This window comes from Passer domesticus, chromosome 9 (assembly GCF_036417665.1).
Source record: "Passer domesticus isolate bPasDom1 chromosome 9, bPasDom1.hap1, whole genome shotgun sequence".
In the NCBI taxonomy this organism is placed as follows: domain Eukaryota; kingdom Metazoa; phylum Chordata; class Aves; order Passeriformes; family Passeridae; genus Passer; species Passer domesticus.
Window position 1 is genome coordinate 31,718,581 of NC_087482.1, and position 22,134 is coordinate 31,740,714.

The 22,134-nt window shown below is 45.7% G+C and overlaps 2 long non-coding RNA genes across 2 annotated transcripts in view; one reads left to right on the plus strand and one right to left on the minus strand.

The window, feature by feature from the left end:
• The window catches only part of LOC135307882 (uncharacterized), a 268,237-nt gene that overhangs the window by 90,706 nt on the left and 155,397 nt on the right, over positions 1 to 22,134 (minus strand). The window lies entirely within an intron of this gene.
• LOC135307886 (uncharacterized) lies at positions 1,062 to 7,211 on the plus strand. Its single transcript, XR_010368485.1, has 5 exons — positions 1,062 to 1,180; positions 1,339 to 1,386; positions 3,035 to 3,105; positions 3,624 to 3,728; positions 7,159 to 7,211. It is a non-coding gene; the product is annotated as an uncharacterized LOC135307886 (long non-coding RNA).

The window sequence follows — 22,134 nt, forward strand, 5'->3', positions numbered from 1 at the left end:
ACTGGCATTATCCAGAGCCTCAACCTACAGGAGCATGGAATCATAGAATGGTTTGGGTTGGAAGGCACATTAAAAATCATCTTGTTCCAACACCCTGCCTTGGGCAGGGATGCCACCCACCAGACCAGACTGCTCAGGGCCCCGTCCAGCCTGGCCTTGAGCACTTCCAGGGATGGGACATCCACAACCTCTCTGGGTAACAGAAAGGAGAGGTTTTACCTTGAATATTTTCACCTAGGACTGTGAACAAGACCAACTACTTTATTGTCCCAGCCCTGCTTGCTGTTTTACCCAGGAGAGGTGCTTTTGCCTCTTGGAATCTTTACCTTCAACTTTTGTCCGTTCTCCAAATCCACCTCCTTTGCCTGGCTTCACTGCTAGAGACTCTCAGCTCTGCAAAGCCCGATGGATCTCCCATCATGGCAGCAGCACTGCTGAGCTCCAGTCATGGCCATTTCTGAAATGGATGCCACCATAATGTCATTAATCACCACAGTCAAACATGAACAAGCATTTCTGAATTTCTCTGCATCAGTAAATCTTGGTGCCTCCCCCAGGGATGTTCAAACAGACACTGATATGGCACAGAGACCAACTTGAGCATGGGGAATTTTGGTGAAGCAAGGGTAGACCAAAGCTGCAACTGACCTCTTTCTCCTCCTGTCCCACAAGACACAACACAGAAATTGATTCATTCCCTAGGATTTACACTCAGTAGCCTCTTCATTGTAGCATGGTCCTCTATTATGTAGAGATAATGGTGAATGGAGGCGCAGGCAGTGAGCAAACAGCCATTTGGAGATAAGTCAGGCAGCTAAATAGGCCCTTGTGAGGCCAGTGCCACTGAACCCAGCACTCAGATGCCCAATTAGCTCCATCACAGGCCAGGGAGCTGGCCCAGAGCCTGTGAAGGAGGGACACAGATATTTCCATAGTGCACAGAGGCAGCTCTGATCTTCTCAATGCATCTGACACCCTTGTACAGAGCCGTTCAGGCTGACAAAGTGGTGATTTCAGCAGCAACACTAACGACGCTTGATTTACCACTCTCATTTGCAGGCCACGTTTCTACACTGTCAACGCCACTGCTTGAGTTCCTCCCTTCCTGCCATGAGCATCTTTCACTTCCCTCTCCAAGAAGAACACACAGCTTTTCCCCTGTCCTGTCACCCAGCCCTGGGTAACCTCAGCTTTCTACACATCCCCAACCCTTTCCCTGAGCAGGTGGTGGCACATGCCAGGGCTGGTGCAGAGCCACTGCCCTGCTGCCAGGGGAGCTGCTATGGCCACAGAACACCATGCTAACTGATGTTTCTTCCAATGGGTACATGCTGAAAGCAAGGAAGAGAGGAGAAAAGAAGGGACAGAGAGCACAGGAAATACAAGGTACGACCAGCATAGCATTACCTTCAATCTGTTTAGCAACAACCTAAAGTTTTCTGCTGGCCTTAGAAATAACCCCATGGCCAAGGGACACCCGGGTTGGACACAGCAGCAGTGGCAGAGACATGTGCAATGTCTCCATCCTCACCCCAGAATTCCACCCAGCTGTCCAGGGCAGTGATGTCTCCTATCACACAAACAGCCCTTTCCACAGAGAAGTCACAGCTTGATTCATAGGCTTTTGCGAAGGCCGATTCAGCTGGGGCTCATTCATGCCTTTTCTCAGGCACAGGAGCTAACACAGCAGTCCTTCCACAGTCCCATGGCCACAGGGGGCCATGGCTGCTCCTTGGGAGCACAAAACAGAGCCCTGGCTCTGTCCTATGACTTGGGCCCAGCAGGACTGCCCAGGAGAGAGCAGAGACTCGAGTAACCTCATTGAAGCCACCAGGGCCTGGGGAGACTCTCACATGTGGGAGTGGGCACATGCAGGATGTGGCTCCCAGACCCTTCCAGTGGCCCCACAGCAGCACGAAAACCCAAACAACCGTGGACCCTAAACTTGTCACACTGCTCGCTTTTTATCTCCTCTCCTCCTGATGTCAATTCCTGGTGCAATCCCAGAAATAACATGGACAAATTCTTGGCTTGCTATTTTTGGCAGCTCCTCCCACCAAGGAAAGGGGGAAATTACACTGTGGGCTATTCAGGCAAGCTGGCATGCCGGCCACAAACACGCTTTCTAGCCCGTATGGCTCTAATGATAAATCCTGGCCACGCTCAACACTTGGTTTTGGCTTCAGAGCGCGTTTGGAAGGGCCAGCGCTGTGCTAGACAAGCCGCCTACACGTTTAGAAGGTGCTATTTATTTATTAAGTCTATTTAACGAGTAGAAATAGAGCTGTGTGGTGGGCACAGTGACCCAGGGTGACTGGTGTGGGATGAAAGGCTCCTGGCTTCCTGGCATGTCAAACACACCCCGCCTGGCACCACTCCCTGGGCTGCAAAGATAAGTAGCTGGGTGATCACCTTTTAATCTGCACCTAATTAGCAAGAAGCAGATGTCAACCGGCAGCCAGGCCAAAGCAAACGAGGCCATTTACGGACACCAAGGCACAAAGACACCTCCTGTGTGTAACCCAGCATGTCCTGAAGACACGAGGTGGGGAACAACAAGGTGCAGCATTCCAGCAGCCTGCCACAGAAACTGCACGCTGTGTAGGGTACACAACTGCCTTCACACCTGAAAGTGCAGGTTTGTGTTGTGGTAAGTGGTGGATGAAAGAACATTTTGTTACTCTGGGTTTACACGGCATTCACTACGCCATGGCACCGCTTCTAGGAATTCATCTTCAGTGATAACAATAATATCCTTGGATTCTTATTTTTTTTCTCTAAACACAGTGCCCACACACAACTCAAAGCAGTACAAAACTGAGGAACACACCAAACAAGGCTGGTTGAAAGAAAATCAGCAGATTGTTTTTAAATTTACAAATGCTTCAATGGCCAAAAGCCTGAAACCGTCTTGAGTGGAAGAAGATTTTTATGGAAAGTACACAGGATCCTTCATGCTCATGCATAATAGATGGGTTGCACCCAAACAAATCCTGCCAGACCTAAAGATGAAATGTTGAATCATCCCTTTCAGGGCCTTGAACCTACAATTTGGTCCCAGAAGGTCTACCTCTTTTCCAGCTGAAGCTTTGTTTAAACAAAAAGGTAAGTTGCAACCAGGCCCTTTTAGGTTCTACTCTAGTTCTACATTTTTACAAATTCCTGCACTGTTCAGACCTAGGAATTTAATTTGCCTGATCACAAAATTTCAAGCCAGGCATAATATTTGGAACTAGTAACAGGCAAGGATGTCCCTGAAGAGGAAACTGGCCAACTTGTGGCTTTGATTCAGAGCCACATCTCATTGTAGCTGGCATTAGAGCCAGGATTAACTGCTCAGCACCTCAAATCCTTGTGCATGAAAATGAATCCATAATTCTGGATTCACAAGCCCTAAGAGCACTAAAGAATATAATCTGAGAAGCCTGACACTTCCAGAGTCAATCAAACAAGGGACATGCAGGAACATCATATCTGTGAGGTGCTGGGTTCTGCCATAGAGCCAGGTTGTCACCCTGGCCCTGGCATTACAGATTACAGTCAAAACCCCTTCCTGTTACATAAAGAGCAAGCAGATGCTGTATGTCCTGGTCCAAAACTTGCTTCCTTTTCCTGTGTTACAGATGTCATACTTTCATCCACATAGTGAACGATGTGGTGGCTGAAAGACCAACTTTTTGCTGGAGACCAATGAAATCCACAAAAGATGTACACAGTTGGAAACCCAGGTATGTCATTATTCATAAAACAGATGCTGGGGGGCTTCAGAGGACAGGGCAGGAGGGGAGGATAATCTGCAGCAGATGGTAGTGTCTGGCTCATGGGATATTGAAGAGGAAAACTTCACTTTCTGACAAAAATCAAAGTCTAGCTGGATGCTTTGACCAGCAGCCACACCAGGTCACCAAAACCTAAGGCCATGCCATGACTAAAACAAAGACGTGAGAAAAACTGTCCTATGTCTAGACATATTTTAAGAGTAGTCCTCTTGAAACTGATTTAAATTGAGCTTATCAGTCTCTAGACCCAGCCTAAATGACCCCAGTTTTCTCCAGGGGGACAGTCAGTAAATAAACTCCATGGTGTCAGGAAGCAGTGGAAGATTCTGCCAGGCCAGACGGAGTTGTCCAAAAGGCTTCTGACTTGATGATGTTAGCACAAAGAAAGCCCAGATGTTTGTAACTGTTCATGAGCCAGAAACTCAGAGCACAGCCCTCCCAGACAGATCTTCAAACATATAAATGCTCAGCCATCACAGCACTTTTGAAGATGCTGGATCACAACAACTGGCTGGATTGCCAGCAAGTAATTCCCGTCACTTTATAAAGCACATTAGGCTGCCCAAACAGGAGTACTGCTCTGTGCTACAGCAGCTTTAATCCTATTGAATATCACACATGACTTCTCTTAAGACAGGCTGCAAGGACTTCCATTTTCCTCCTCCCCTGCAAATGCCCATAATGTTCTTGAATTTTCTGAGCTGTAACTTTTCACACTGCTTTCTCTGCCAGCGTTGGCTTTCATTATTTCTTTTAAATATAAACTTGGAGCAAAACCTCCTCAGATGTTTCAAGTTACAAATGGGTGGAAAAAATATAATTTTCTACATTAAAAAGAAAGTTTTGTGTGCAATGTGAGGGAGACACACAGGAGGAAAGAAGCAGGGAATAGCTCAAAAATGGCAATACTTTGAAACCTGAAACTTGGCATGGGGACAGTTCCTGACAAAGTGTATGCTCTGCTAAGTTTAGAAAAAGTTGTGGTTGTAAAATAAAGCGATGAGCACTTGAGTACACCCTGGTGCACAGACAGCAGAGGACACTGTTTGGATTTACCCATTAACCCTGAGGACCATTCTTTGCATCACAAGCAGCAATCACAAAAGAAGGATTCTCCAGGTCTAAAACAACATCTCCGAGCTTAAAAAAAATATATAAAAGAAAATAATATAAAATAACATGCCAATGGCCTATCCTTCCATTGCATACTAAAATATTTGAGCAATTTGGAGTGAACTAAACCAGACAGCAAAGCCTTGAATTTGGGCCACTGGGCCATTAATTGATAATTAACAGCTCCTGAACAAAGAAGCTAGTGCCTTTTTCTCTTAAAAGATGAACACTGAATCCAGTCCAGCACTGTGACCCACCATTCCTCCTGCATTAAAATGTTCCCTATTTCACTCAGTCACGAGGGGATGCGAGGGGAGAGACAGAGCCGAGGTGGGCAGAGCACAGAGGGCTGTCTGGGGAGCCCCTCCCATGGCAGGAATAACACCCCCTGCATTAATCCAGGTGTGTGTCACCAGATGTGAGTCCCAGCACACCCAGGAAGGTTAATCCCAGCAGTTAGATCACACACCTTCCCTTGCATCAGGCCAGAGCTGGGGTAATTTCAAGCTTGAGGAACAGGTACTGGGGAGAACCCCTGAGTACAGAATGAGTCATTTGCACTTGGAAATTATCAAAAAGTTCAGGCATCATCCCCAGTGCCTACTGCCCCCCCCCGCATGGGAGAAAAATGGTTCAGCTGCTCAGCCAAGGCCAGGCTGAAGCCAGGCTGGGGGCTGGGAGAGGGTCAGCAATCCTGGAAAGGATGCAGTGACAAGGACAGATGATCCTCCTCTGGCTGGGCAAGGGACGGCGGAAGAAATTTTTAAACTGGAAGAATAATTTGTCACTTTAGGCTGGGACATAGACAATCTGGACAGGTAGGGATATTCCTCTGTACACAGGCACCCACCTGCAATTTGTGGGTGTCTGCACAATACAGCAATGTGCAGATTTATTAATCCAGAGCCAAGAGAGGCTCTGGTGGCAGCAGCCAGCCTGTGCAACAAGAGCAGAGCCTGTCCTCACACACTGATGGTGAAAGCTGTGCTCACACTTGGGACTGACCTTGTGCTCAAACTTGGGACTTGGGACTGCACAGGGGGTGAGCAAGAGGCTCCCAGTTCCTGTGATGTCCAGCAGCTCCCCAGCACATCAGCCTGGTATTTACACAAAATGCTGATTCCCAGCAGTGCTCTTCATTCCCAGATCTCACTGCACTGTCCCAAGGAAAGCAGATAGGAAAAAAAAAAAAAAGTAGGTTTATGCCTGATTTTAGGTAAGATAAAGTTCATAGTAGCTCTGAGGTTCCAGCTGAGTACTGCTCATTTCTACTGGTACCTGTGATCCAGCCTGAAACTGTCCCAAACTGCAGAGGAATCTTGCATGCAAGAACATTCCCATGACAATTAGAATGACAGCAGCCCCATTTCATTTTTATATTCAAAATTTGCACACTGTGGTTGAAAGTTTGGCTGTAGCAGCCCCTCAAAGTGTTCTGACAGCCCCCCTCCAATCTAACATAGGAGACTCCATTGGAGGAGTGAGCCTGTCTGGAAAGAACCCCCCAGCCCCTGCCCTGCTTACTGACATTTCCAACAAAAGGTTCAATTTGTGTGATTTGGGAGAAGAGCTTTTTATTTGCCCACCTTTAAAAGCTGGACTAGAGCAATCAAAGCCGTTTCACTTGGGAAGCTCTGTCTGGACACACAGAGGCAAACAGAGGAGCTGGAGCCCAGCGTGCCCCTGCAAACACCACACTTCCTTCCTCACACACACATGCAAAAAGGTGGGATGGTTTTAAACACCCTCTGTTCAGAGAGACCTTTCATTTTAGCTATCCTGGGTCAAAGCAAACAACATCACATGGTACCTCAAAGTGGTTTCTTTTGGCTTTTTATACTTGGAAAACACTGAGCACATTTTTACTGATCCAAGTATTGTCCAAACAGGCACTGGCATCACTTCATATTAGTTCCATCATCCTCTGTGCTGTAACCATGGAAAATAAAAAACCTCAGGCACTGGGGAATGACCTGAACTTTGATCTGAAGCAAACCTCTGCAGAATGTTGGAAAAAAAAAAATCACATATGCAAACTATTTTAGCATTTGTCATTTTTCAGCATATTTGTCCTCTTCTTTTTTTTTCTGTTCTGAGGAAAGGCAAGAATAGAAAATCAAAAAACCCCAAGAGAATTACTATAAAGTGTTTTGAAGACAGCTTATTTGGAAGGGAAGTCAGGGACAGAACATAAAAGCCTGGTGTAATGAGATTTCCAGTCCAATTTTGCCAAATATAGGACATTTGCATATTGGGAATTTTGCAGGCATCCAAATTGTGGTTAATTGAATACAAAACTTGTGCAATGAAACATGAGATACAACTTGAATAAACTGAGCTTACACAGCATTTGACCAGTGCAAGAAGAGGAGGTTTTGGTGAAAGTTTTGGCACGTCAAAGAAGCAAAATAAAATGGCTTTGCACAGGGTGCATTGTCTAACCACAAAAACAGCTGCAGAAAAACTTCTCTGGCATCAGGATGCTGTCAGGATCAAAGAAAAGGTTTATATATTGGTGTGGATAATGAGGAGACACACTTGGGAACAAATGCCTTCAGAATCCTGGTGCTCCCAGAACCTGGGAGATGCCAGCAGGAGAATGTCTCCTTTGAAGACAGCATGGACAGCACCTCCCAGCCCATGCACTGTAAAGAAAACGGCCCTGTCAGAGGTGGGAGGTGAGAGAGGACAAGAGGAACTTCACTGTGGTGAAGGGAGTTGGAAAACAGAACTATTTTGCTGATAGTTTCAATTCTACATCAACAATTCACTGAGCGTCACTCCCACTCTGAGCTGCCCAGGCAGGACTGGGCCTTATCCTACAAGTGGTGTAGGATTATCTCAGCAGGACCACAAATACATTAAAAGGATACATTTGAAATTAATGTGTACCCAAAACAAGCTTGAGCCCAGGTGCCTTTCCAAGAGGAAACTGTCACTGGGTGATTTTGGAGGTGATTCCTTTGATTCTTCTAAATTCAAGAAAGCCAGGTGGCCACCAGCATGCCTGAAACAGCCAATGCAGCCTTGAAGAAAGGATAAGCAAGGATGAATTTTGGGACTGACCCAGAGAGCTGGGACCACACAATGTCTCTGTTCTCCCAAGGAGGAAAAAATATGCATGGCTGTGCTCCAGCTTTAAGGAGAATCATGTAACTGGGACAATAGCAGAGACAAGAGCAGCCTGGATTCACAGCGTCGCAGCCGATGTGGATTTTTGTCAGAGGACCATCATCTCAAACTCACACCCCATTTGTTAGTCTCTGCTCTCCCACAGGAGCTATTCTGTGGGTGAAGCAGAGGAATTCACAGCAGGTCTCTGGCTCTCTGTTTCCCATCAGCAGAGTCCTTTTAAAGAGAAAAACCAGGCAACAACTGGTGACGTACATGAGAGCATTTCTGCAGGAGAGCTCTGTGAGGCAGGGACGTGGAGAGGTGTGATCCTTCACTGATGGAGTTCTGCTGGAAACAATCCCATGTGTGGCTACAGCCACACCCGTACAATACCACCCCCCTTTCCCTTTTTTTAAACAAAAATGGCTTGTGTTGTGCTTTATGTCTGTGTCTGCACAAAGGTATATTTTTTTCTTTATATTCTGGCAGTACAAAGCACATCTATGTCCAGACGAGGCAGCATTTGGTGGGTGTAGCAGCCTTTGGTGTCCTATTTTGGGCAGGTGTTCATAGTATAGTCAAGACCTCACATTTTCTGGAACAGATGAACACAACTCAGGATTATCCCTTGACACATCTCAAAACAGCTTAGTGGGAAGACATGAGGAAGGGGTGTGAAAACAGTGAAGACTTTCAGAGGTCTGCTCACATGCATGAAATGAAAAGCAACTGCATTTTCAGACCGTGTTAGTCTGAAGAAAAAGCGAGTAATAGGTCTTGGTGGGGGGTTGGTGGATGGATGGAGACAGTGCAGATGAAGAGAGAAATAAACACAGCTGAAATAAATTCTGATTTCTGATCAAGGGAATATATTCATGGAATATGGCATGTGGTATCAGCCCAGCTGAACACACAGCAGCAGCAGGCACTGCGACCCACAACCGCAAAGTGAGCAAAAGCTGTTGGCAGCAGCAGTCCAAGAAAAGGACATAAATAATTAGAGTTCTTCTAAACAAGGTCAGGTTTTTAGCTGCTGTTTCTTTTCCTCTACTGAACAGTCAAGGGAGGTGGCTCAAAATTATTCCGGGTGAGTTTTGTCATGGTGAGTCTCAGAACAAGGTAGAATATTTGAAAAGATTCAGAGCCTACATTGTTGACCACAAACTTTGCTGTTCATTAAATGTGAGCTGTCCATGAACTCTGCAAGTTCTGGAAGATGAGTTTGCTGCATCCTTAAAACAGCTTTCCTACAGGAACTTAGCTCCTGACACCTTGAATTAAGATGCTGCTGCGATTTTCACCTTCTGTCCCACAACAAGACAGTTCCCCTGGACCACTGAACACAGCGTTTCTCTAACTGTGCTGCCCCTTCCAGGGAAAAATATACAGAAATAGCTGCAGATAGGGACTGAAAGGGGCTTTATTTCTTAATCATTCAATGCAAATTAAATATCCCTCCATTTGCTGCTGCTACATGAGTGGTTGATTTGAGGTGTAGAGAGGGGTGGCTGGAGTATAATCATCAGTTCTTCAATACAAGGGACACACTTGGAGATTTGACTCTGCATCATCTCCCTAGCACAGACAGCCTTGCCTTCTACAATTCAACAGAAATACAACACAGCAAAGAAGTCAGAGAATACTATGTAAAGAAAGCAGCCAAGATTATTATAGGATTTCTACTTTGTATTTTAATGCAAAAACCCTGGAAGCATCTGACTGATCATAGACTCTCCCAAGGGAAAATATTCTTGCTCTCATACTTCTGCTTCAGGTACAGAAACATTCAGGAAAAATAAATGCAGTGCTCAGTGGCTGGATCTTCATCATCCACCTTCAAGCCTCCTTGCTCCTCTAGAAGACAGACAGACAGAGTCACTGTTCCTGCTGGTGGCCATTTCATACTGAAACCCCCACAAATTCCCTCCAGCATGAAGACATCCATCAAAAGGAAAGTTTCTTCAGCTCTGACAGGCAGTCACAGGCAGAGGAGGATTGTTACATAAAGCACCAGTGGGAGTAAACAGGAATATTACTTATGGCACAGGAGTGCTTCCATCTCGGGGGACCCTCACTGAACCACACAGGCTCTGGGAATCCTCTGGGTGATTAAATACATAGATCAGCTTTCTGGCAGCTACTCAAGGCTTCATACCACACACCTGCCTTTTCTCCTATGTTTTCTCTTTGTGTGCACTTCTGCTGGTGCTGTCTCCTTCCATGGAATTTGCACTTAGCACGAGGTCTCTTCCATCAGCAGCCAAAGGATGGAGCAGCAGACACACCTTGGCTTCTAAGGAGCCCTTACAATGTCTGGATGAAGATTTCTCCACTTGAGCATGTGGTCCTATTGCATTGTCACACAACTATCACTGCTATGTACTGGTCTGGAAGCACTTTGTACCCATTTGGTATTTTTCTAACAAAACTGTGTAAGGGTAAATGAATCACTATCACCCAATTCTGACAATTTCTGAGATGAGAGAAATCCCCAGCAGTCAACACCAGCTCACACACTGATGGTTGTGGCACAGAATAGACACAGAGGAAACGTTCTGACCTTTGGCCAAATAAATTTTCAAACTTTCTCATCACTCAGAGTATGGCTCTCCTAGCAGCCCCACATGAAGGAGCCCCATCCCCACATTGCCTGGGTGTCCAATGTTCCCACATACTGTGCCCTTGCATCCATCATCCAGACAAACTCAAGCTAGAAAGGGACAGCATGGTCCCAAACATGGTCCCAAACAGCCTCTTGAATTGAATTCCCTCAATCACCCCTCCCAGATGAAAACTGGGCTCCATAGGAAATAACCCACTGGCAGTTTCCTGAACACCACAGGTTACCTTCCCTTACAAAGTGCTGTTCTCTGTCTGGGCACAGGAGCAGTGCAAAGAGAGCTGAATGCTACTGCCGTGGCCCAGACAGACTCCATCTTCTTGAGAAATAGTTTATTCCTTTTCTGTCTCCTGTTTTGTGCTGTGCATTGTGGGTGACTACCACCAAACCAAATCACTGCTGCAACTGCCCAAACTGGCTGTTTTTCCAGGACTGCACCTAATGGTGGCTTCCTACTGCCCTTTTGGGAAGCACTGTGTAGCCTCTTGATTCTTCTCCCAGTTCCTGATGGCAGCAAAAGACACGAGCCTGGCAAAGTCCTCTCCCTTCCAAACCCCAGTGCCCAGGACAGCTGGGATGGAGTTAATTTTCATCCCAGCAGCCCGAATGGTGCTGGGTTTTAGGTCTGTGACTTTATCAGTGTTGATAACACACCAGAGTTCTGGTTCCTGCAGAGCATGAAGACCTTCCCTGCTTCTCACTCCGCCGCCAGGGAGTGGAGGGGAGGTGTGAGGGGATGCAGGTGGGACCAAAGGGAGGGTCAGTCTTTCCAAGGTAGCTGCTGCTCAGAGACTGTCTGGGCATCAACCATGGATGCTGGTGGATGACCATCTCTGCAGCACTTACTCCCCTCCTGCCTTTGTGCTCCTTTAGTTATTAAAGAGTCTTTATCTTCACCCATAAAACTCAGGAGGTTTTATGACTTTCATTCTTCCAAAGCTCCCCCAACTCTCCCTAGGGGAAGGACTGAGCAAGTGGCCAGGTCAGCTGCTGTATGGGGTCAACCCAACACACCCTAAACCCCTCAAAAGTACATTTTCAGGCTAATCTTCACTGGAATTTTTAATTTTTTTTTCCCATTGCAGCCAAAACCATTCTGTATCAATCAAAACCTCCCTTTAGCTGTCTCAAAATGTCCTGCATTCTGACTTTTTTCAGATGTCGCATTCACTCCAGATCTTAGGCTATGTCAATTCAAACAAACACTAATTAAAGCCATGTAGGGGCTTGGCACACACTGTAGGCATCACAATACTTCTCAGAAGCTTTATTGACCTCAACCCTTGAGCTTTAGAAGGTAAACCCATGAATCTGGGGCAATGGCATTTGGGCAGGTTTTAAATTCCCAAATCTTTCCCTTGTAGAAGTCAAGTCTGTCTGGGAGACTGAGGAAGCAGAGAGAGGAGAAAGCAATCTTGGTTTGGCAGTTTTGTGTGCAGCTCTCAGCTGTGCCCGTCTCTGGATTTTGTTCTCAAGTGCTGAAACATTTCAGCCTTCTCAGACAGGGAGAGCTGCCCTTTTGGAGTCTGTCCAAACCATCCATTAGGCTTCTTTAGTGAATAAATTGTTCTGCTTGATTCATGGGCATCGCTCTTGTCTCTGAAGGGAGTTAACCAAATGTAACCGGGACTAGAGCACAGTGCTGCGCAAACAACTGGGACCAATTTGATCAATACTGAAACAAACAGCAAGAATTTTATCCCATCTGACATAGAAGCTAATTGAGTCCTGAAAAGAAGCTTTGTAGAGGCAGGGAGAACATTTCCACGGATATGTGACCATCCCCAAATTCCTTTTTTTCATACACAGTCTTCCCTATCATTCTTTGCACTACTTCTTATCCTAATTATCTCCATCAGCTTGTCAGAGCCACTGGGTGATTGTTGCACACACATGCTTTCCCCACCTTTGTCTGCACTCATCAGGGGCTGGAAAAATCTCAATGCTTGGACCAACTGCAGGAATTTCTGCAGCATCTTTCCATTGCAACTCCACTGCTGCTTTCCTGTGAGCCAGCTCTGGGACAGCAGCACTTCACAGAGCTACAGCCCAGCTCTGTGGCTCCGAGCTAAAAGGTGAAACCCACTTAGGCTCCCCCAGCAGCTGCTGACTGGCCAGCTTGTTGCAAAGAGATCATCACCAACAGCTCCAGTGACTGGAATTTTAACTTTCATAGTCATTCTCCCTCACTGGGGGTACTGAATTGCACCAAGCTCCTGAGCAAGGCACCCATCGGGCTCTCCTGCTTTTTCTCCTCTCTTGGCCTTGCACAAGACTCCTTCCTGACTCATGGAACACCATTCAAGACTGTTGGCACTTCAGCTTGTCTGAAGAGTCCACGATTCAGGATAACAGTGCTCCATTAGCAGTTTTCTCTAAGGTTACAGTGATGGCCAACATGACCACAGCAGCTGCAGAGCAGGCACCAGCTCTGCCTTTGTCTCCCCCCAGGCCCCAACAGCCCCAGGTGCACCCATGAGCCCTCACAGGAGGAGCCATGCATGGAGGTGGAGGAGGAGAGATTTAATCCCAGTACAAGAACCAGCCAGCCTTGCCAAAGTATTTATGAGCAGCTACTGAGCCCTCAAATGGCAGCCTCAAAAGCCAACCTCACTTCACTCAGGCAGAGGCAAATGTTGAAGGATTCTATTAAGGTTATTCAAGGTACAGCCTTTTGCCTCCAGAGTAACCAAATGCATCTCTGGCCTATCATCTGCAGTGCAAACACTGCCCAAACGCTTCCAGTGCTGACAAATATATTCTTCCATCATTGCTCAATTGCTGTTTGCCCAGTTTAGCTCCGTGTATATTATAATAGCATTTAAAGCCAGAGCCAGCCTTCAAAAGTAGATGAATCTGAAATTAACAACAGAGGCATTTTCACTCTGAGGTCTGGATGAGAGCATAAAATAACTGAACTTTGTTCCTGTGGCTTATTACATCATGCAGCCCCTCTTTGACTGAAAATATTTCTATTCCTCATTCCAGCCCATCTGTTCTTCAGAAAACTTCTTCTCTCTATTTACTTGAAAAACAACTAACTGGAGGCAAAGGCGCTCCCCCACCCCCAGAGGAAAGTATGTTTGCAATTAGGCAAAGAGCACTCCATGTTTATTCCTGCTGGTGCATGTGCATGCAGGCACATGTGTGTGTACGTGCCTATTTTTAGCCACACTGTCAAAATCAGCCTAATATTTCACAGCAAAGGAGGTCTTCTTGACCCGAAAAACACATCATTACTTCTAATTAGGAAGAAAAGAAACAGAATTGTCAAAAATATCTCTCAGCAGGGAAGACGTGCTGTGAGATGATGGGACTTTTCCCTGCTGTTGTGTTTTCTTTAGCTTTAATTTGCTTTGGTGTAAAAACTGAGCCCAGTGAAATCCATCAGCCAGCAGGGAAAGGAAGGAGAGTTTAGGACACCTTTCTGTGTGGGTTGAGAAAGACATTTTGTGTCTTCCTTTCAGATGAAAGAGTGCACTTGTCCAATGGAGATCCACCTCATTAGCACAGCCTCCCCTGCCTGTGCTGTTCAGGCTCTCCCTGCTGCTGTACCTCCCCTGCCCTGGAAGGAGGCCAAGCTGAAGTGGTACAAACTGGTGCAACCCACACCATCAGCATAAGAATTATTCCCACTAAGACAGATGAGTACATCTCTAACTAGAGAGGCATTCTCCTCCTTTTGCCATCTATAATGGGAAAATGATACATTCACCTCTGTCCTATTTCTTCTTTATTATAATCACTTCTGGGAAAAACCCACTAATTTACACTTGCTGAGACAGTGCCTGCAATGAGGTGGGTCTCCAGCAAGTTTGTGGCCTCAGGACACAACTTTATCCACAAAACAGCAGGAGCATGGAAAGACATTCATTGCACCATCCCTGGGAACAGCACCTGCATGCCTGCCAGGTCACTGGGACACAAACACTCTGAAGAAATCCTGCACGAGTCAGGGCTGGGCTCCTTTCAAACAGTGACTGCAAAACCACAGAGAAAGGGGTGAAATCCCCTCTAACAACCTTGCCAGTGAATTCTCAGTAATGGCTGGTGAGGGGAAATGCATTTGTGGTGTCTGACAGATGGAAATCCCTCAGACAAGGCAGCAATTCCCTCCCCTGGCAGAGCAGGGAGGCTGAGCAGACGTCCAGGATGTGCCTCCCAACAGGATGCATGGGCTCAGCCTCAGTCATTCCTTAGGGCCTGATTTATTCCTCCAGGACAGAGGAGAGGCTGTATAAATTTGAACAGTGACACTCAGGTTTGTCCATTCAGCCAAGCTAGATACAAAATTCCACCATACAGGACATGAACACACACACACACTGCACAACAGCCCAAACCAGCAGAATTTCTAGGTAGTGTTGGAGAACACAATTCATATTTCATGCTCACTGTGGTCTTGGTATCTCTGTTTAAACCCTTAATTTATACCTAATTTGGTTTCTGATCCACTTAGATCTGACCATAATTTGATGGATTACAAGGAACTCCACTGATGAAAGTTTACTTTGCTGTTCATGGTATATAAAAAATTGTATTTTTCTAGATACAGGGTCTATTCATGTGCTTCTGCATTGTGATTCACAGTTAGTTACTTGAAACAGAGAGGTTTCAGTGCAACTATTAAAAAAATTATGGTATACAAGACCATAAAATATAAAAGCCCAAGCAGCAAACTACTGAAGACAGTTTTCTTTTACCAAAAAAAAAAAAGGAAGAGAAAGAAAAACACCCAAAAACACCACCCACAACCAACCCCACACCAGGCAACCTGCTTTAAGTCTGCACTCCTGTTGAGAACAAAATGGGTTCACCATGTCCTGCTTTATCCACAGGGGTACAGAATGCAAGTGGTTTGCCTTTTCTCTCTTACCTCCTTCGGACATTGTCAGAAGATTCAGTTATGCCTGAGGAGTGCATCAGGCAGACAGAAACACTCAGTCCATTTAGCTCCATAAAGCAAAGCAGCCGTGCTTGCAACAAATTGTATTTCTATACAGAATGGAACAGATATTGCAAAGTATATTATTTCAGAGATCAGAGTTAAAGAAAGTATTTGCCTGCTATCTGTAAGTATCACAGGTACAGAAAACAGCTCTGTTTTTATTTCATGGCCATTTACTAGTCTAAAAGACAGAAGAAACAGATATACCTCCGTATAAATCTTCAGTTTTGAGATTATGAAAATTATTTGCTTATAGAAATTACTGTCCTTTCCTATTGCAGTCCATAGGAATACAACCCTTAACTTTACCACAGGAGCAATGTGGCAGTAAAGGAAGATGTTTTTCTACATATCCAATTTAAACATACACAGTACACTTCTGAGTCCTTATGCTGAAGTCTCTAACCCCTTCCTCACTTGTGGCATTGAGGTACCACAGTGATTTCCCAATTTGCTTTCCCAGCCCACTGCACCCTGCTGGGGACGTCCTGCTTCCCACCACAACCCCTCCATGCTCCTGCACAGCATCTCTGTGGATCAATCACATATCCCACACCAGCGTGGGAGGGGGCATTTTCTTCCTGCTTGTCTGTAGCTTCATCTTTCTACTTGCCTTTGGACAGCATTAGTAAACACTGGCTGCTTTTCCAAGCTTAGCCAGAACGGGTACAACCGATTTCCTGATGTACTGGCACCCATCCAAGACATCCATTAGCCACGAGTTCACAAACTGATACATCTTCCAAACAGCTCATGGGCAATGCTATTGTTTCTAAAAAGAAATTAACTTCAGGTAAATGAAAATAAGATTTACTGCTTGGGGCAGGTTGCATGCAGTAAATAACTCAGGATTTATGAATTGTCATCCATAAGCTCCATTCACTCTCAGCCACAAGGGGCCCTTGCATGGGCACTGCCCATTAAATCTCTGCTATTTGTGTGCATCACTCCAGCAGCTCTGGGTGTGGATCACATCTCCACAGAGTTAAGAACTACCCAGGCACCATGGCAGGCCATCCCAGCCACATTATCCTGGTAGTGCTGGTTGATCCAGCCCTGTGCAGGAGCTCCCACCAGCTCCTCCTCCTCCCTTTGCCCTGCCCTCTGCCACATCAGCAGCATTTGTGAGCTTGGTCTGGGGAAGGGCTGCTGTGACCCCCTTGTCCTTGGCATGCTGGTCACCAAGGGGCACCAAGGCCACCGTGGAGCCTCAGGAATGTTGTGCCAGGCAAGGTTTCCCTGCCACTGCTCCCTCCCATTGGCTGCTCTGGGCTCTTCCAGTCCAGGATTGTTGATAGCCAGTAGAAAACTCAGGTTTAGAAACCTGCTCTTACCTGCTCTGGCCTTGGTCCCAGACCCCACAGTCTTCTCAGCAGCCTCAATCCTGAGCAGGGAAATGTCCCTACCATCAGTACAAATATGGATCTGCAGAGGCTCCTTCCTACCTTTGTTTCCTGTCTTCCCATGATTATTGAATTCCATCCAACCACACAAAGACGTGGAGTAGATTTCTCACCCCTAGACAGCTCGTCAGCCCCTCACAATTAATTCACCAATGTTTCATGTCCCAAACACCCTTCAGCAAGGCTGGTTCAGCACACCTCAGGCTCGATGTCAAACCAGAGCCCGAGGGTTTTGCTGCTTCACATCCCTCAGTTTGTCCAACCTACAATCTTTTAGCAGTTTCACACACCACTTCCAGAAATACATTCTTAATAACACTGTTGCAAAACATCCTCAAGGGACCCGGTGTCACAGGCGACAGAGCCACCGTCACTCCCCAAGTGTGCAGCCCATGGAGATGAGCCATCTGCTTCTCAGCACTCAGAGCAGAGCTGACCCTTCACAAACTCCCCCCTAGGACCTGCTGGTAGCACAGGGTGGAGGGGAAAACTTAACTTTACGCTTGTGGGATTTAACATCACGGTAAAAAAAACCCCAAACCTGAGTCCCCATCTGTTTTTCGGTATAAACATTGATTTTCTGTGGCAAAGGGGGATTTTAATATAGAACAGGGATATCCCTATGAAACAAAAGCTGTTTATGATTATCCAATATTGTGCCATATTAAAGACTGTTACCACCAATAGCACGGATAGATCAGGGTTGGTTGTGGTTGGCTTTGTGTCACTTTTCCCTCCTCTTCCTGGGGGCTTCAAACCCAACTTAAACCTCGGGTGAACAACCACTCAAACAATATGAAAGTCACCACAAGCAAAAGTCCTTTGAGCCAGCAGTGGGGAAAAAAGCTTTTACCAAACTAGCACAAAATGGAGAATGCAGGAGAGAAGCAGTGCCAGGAAGGCTGGCAGCATCCCTGGGAAAATGGTGATCTTGGAGCCACAGGTAGGGTGAAATCTTCCCCTCAGTTACCAAAGCTACAGCACTGGGCACAGCAATGGGGGAACTTCATCAGGGCTCAATTCAGACAATACTAAACCCCATAAAAAATAAAAATAGTGATTTGAATTCACATTCTTTTCCTGAGGTTGAGAAGTTATAACTAACAGGTTGATTCTGTCACCAGCTTTGCACACAGAGCTATGGAAAATGTCAGAATTTCACTCATGCTTCTGGCTGTTATTTACAGTAATAATCTTAATAATCCCTCAGAGCCATCCACTTTCTAATTGTAAAAATAGATTCACAATTAATGTGTAATAGAAAATAGGTGATTTTGAATACGTTTTGAAGCTGAAATTTAATCTCATAGGAAAAAGTGCCCAGAGTTATCCAGAAGGAAAAGCACCTTATTGGGACAGGTTTTCCATGGAATTGCAGCCATGGGAGCACCACTGGACTCAAGGGAAGAGTACTCTTCACAAACCTTGAGGAAAAGGAAGGATGACTGTGAGCAAAGGGTTCATTTCCCTCTAAAATTTTTTATTTTTAGGATTCATTACCATATATTATACATAGCAATATGTGAGGCCATCTCTCCAGGTTAAAGTTTTTTATCCTTTTCTCCTAGGAAACCATTCCTTTTATCAACAGGGCTCAAGGCTATGTCTACATCTGGCAAGAGTTCCCACAGCTTTCAGTGGAGCTACAACAACTGCCAGGAGTAGATCTGCTAAGCCCACCCTAAAACTGCTCTTAACTTCCTTTGCTGCCTCTTACCTGAAGCCCCTTTGGGCTAGAACTTCTCTTCCTTCACAGCGGCTCATCCCTTAAAAGTAGCTCAACTTTTCAGTGTTTCAGCAAGGAAAATATAGCCTCTGTAGCTGCTCTTTCAATCCGCCCCACTCACACACTCAGTCTGGTATGGAGCCTCCTCCTACGCATTTTTGGACACTTCTGTGAAGCAAGCAGAAAGCCCAAGCCTGCTGAGGTGGGAGCAGGTCTGGCACAGGATGTAGTCAAAGAAACCAGAGGATTAACAGCCATTAGGGAGCCTCAGCCAGGTTCAAACATAAAACCCAATACTTCCTGCGTGGCTGAGGAGCACATGCCTGGGGACAGTGGCCCTTTATGTGCTCCAGACACGCTGTGTGTGCCTGGGTCTCCAGAGGCCAATGAGCTTCATTCAGCAGGGGCAAAAAATAGACAAAGATGAAATCAAATATCATGACATTTTCTCAACGTTTCTAGTCAAACAGAAAATTAAACAGGCTCAGTTTTATTGCCAGAATGTTAATTTATGCACGGCTTTGGGGAAAGCAGACTCAGGCACACACAGAAGGTCAGGTTTAATGCTGTTATTAGCTGTCCCTTCCTTCCTCCTAGAAATGCTCACAGTGCTACTTCCCAATCAAAGGGGAATATTTAACATAGGGAAGATGTGGGTGAAGGACTGGAAATTTATACAAAGGAGGAAAGCAAGGGCAGTTCAAGTCACTTGGTGGCAGACAGGCTGGGTGGGCACTATTTACCCCAAAATGATCTCTCCCTCTGCCCATGAGAGACTTGTGCTGTAACAGGGTTGTAGATGCACTGTACTGGGGGAGGTTGGGTTGGTTTGGTTATGATGCAGTGACACTAAAATCTATTATTCTGTGACCATAAAATATGGAGTGGGAGAGTTTACCCTCTTCAAATACCAAAGGCTCAATTAAGAAATAAAAAACTGATACCGAATCAAAGTCCTGATAAAACAAGTGAAAGGAGTAGATCTATTCCTATATCATGGTCATTACAGCACTGTAAGGGAGGGTAGGAAAGGTGGATTAAAAATAACAAAGCATTCCTAAGTACAAGTGTTGTCCCAGGCTTCTCAAAATCAGGATTTGTGCCATGTCTGCACATGGATGTGTACGTGGGTATCCCATACACTCTCTGGGCTGCAGATTGAAGCCCCTGTTTCCAGGCAGTGCAGAGCACAGCTGGCAATGTGGAACCAGCACTGGATGCTCTGGCACAGAAATCATATCCTCATGCACAGAGGAGAGCTGGGCCAGGCGCAGAAAGGAGGGGAATTGGAAAAAGTGCCAAATCATCCATCTCCAGAGGCTCCAAACACCAGCTGCAGCTGTGAAAATGGATCCCCAAACCCACCAGCATCATTAGAGGAAGAAGAAACCTCCTTCCTTGAAATCACACTGCACAGAGCCTGTGACCACAGTGTCACCAGCTCACTGTGGACAGCAGCTGGTGTGCAGGTTTCCACGGAGCTGTGGCATTTCTGAGCTGATTCTGGATCATCTTTCCAAGATCTCTGGCAACTGAAGGAGCTGGATGGGAAAAATGGGCTGACTGCAGATGAAATGTGAACCTCAAGCACTTGCTGGAATGAGCGCTCATTACATTCAAAGGCTCACAAGAGAATTGAATGCTGTTATGATTTTTTACAAGTTTCAGTGAACAGATGCATTGTGAACCCCTCACAAAATCCCTCTTCTGAATTCATATTTACCAGCCCTTGGAAGTGTCTTTTTCTTGGAAGATCAAACACCCTGACTCCTTCCAACTAATTAAATGGATTTCCCTGGGAATAAATTGCAGTTGCCACCTAATCAGATGGTGCATTTTAATATGATGTTGACTTTCTAGTGCTGAAGTATCTGAATTTCACAGTGTTTTGCTTAGACTATATACCCTGCTTACAACTCAAGTCTGGTTTGTTAACAAAGAAGTTAACAGCTCACTGGAAAAAAATTATGCCACCGATTCAAGCCCCCATTTCAGGTTTCTTTGCTTCTTCCTTCATATTTTTACTAGGGTGACACTGTTTTCCTTTTTTTGTTTTGAAAGCACTGAGAACTTAGCACATCACCAACATTCCTTGTGTCTTCTTGGATACTGTTTGTGGTCATGCCAAGAAGCTCAGTGTCCCTCAGCTGTGGCTCAAGCCCTATCCAAAATTAGATGTAAATTCTGGGTAAAAGTTTCATCAACATGCCTAACAACTCATGTCTACAGAGCAGCAGTGCCAGAAAAAAAAAGAAAAAAGTCCAAATTCAGCAAGCAAAGACACAACAATGATTTCTGAAGTCATTCGCTAAGAAGGACTTAAGTTGTCCTGATGTGTCCCAAAGCATCAGCAGTGTAGCCCTTTGTCACTACTGCAGGTGATGGAAAATGCAACTCAGATCAAACCAGGTGGAGAAACGGATGCACTCAGTGAAAGACTGCTCATTTGCTTCTTAAAACCAGGAGTGGGCTGATCCAAAAATTCAGAGTTTTCAATTATTTTAGTAGCAATGGGACCAAGTGCAGAAGATAACTCTGGGAGAGATGAGAGTGTGGACTAACACAACCTGAGCCTTTTGGGATGGTGAGCTTATTGGGAGCAACATTCCATATTCTTCCCTGGTGATATAACTATGAAGAAACTCCATCTGGTAACTCATATCCCTTACACCAGTGAAGTACTTATGGCCCAGTATCCTGTGTGACCAAGCCCTGAGCTGCACCTGATCACATTGCATTTGTTCCCCAGAGAAGCTCAGAGGGATGCAGTTCCTTGCCAGGAGCTTTTCAGGGTACCACAAACCATGTGCCAGCTTCTTACTCATAGTCAGTGTCACAATATGAAAACATTACCAAAGTCTTGTGGTGCAAGCCATTAACACATTGGAGTCACTAAAGGTGACACTTGCACTTCTGCTCTAGGTACCAGCTCTGCAGAGCATTAGTCCCAGGCTAAGCAGGAAAATATTTGAGTAGAAGCCAGGATTTCCTGGGCTCTGGTGGAGAACCCTCCTTGTGCACATAAAAATACAGGCCAGTTATATGAGCTTAGAAGTGAACATTGAGCAAAGGGTTTTGAGGGCACACCAAGGGACAGGAAACCCTACTAGAAGAACTCTGCTGAAGTTGCAAAGGCCATGGAACAGGCCATGAAAGACACTGAAATGTTTGCATGACCAAAAGGTCAATCACACCAAGTATATGCGTTCAGTAAACTTTTTAGAAGTGGATTTTTTGGAAGAGGAAGCAAATTGTCTCTCTCTTCTCCTTAGATGTCTTTTCCTCCAAGCCAATATGAACACACCATGACCAAATTTTCTAGCCCTCTTACAAAGAGTGATGGTGGGTCAGCAGGGACACGAGCAGAGCACTCAAGTCCCTCTGCTACAGAAAATCAGGCTAGTAAATTGCTCTCAAATTGGACAAACTTG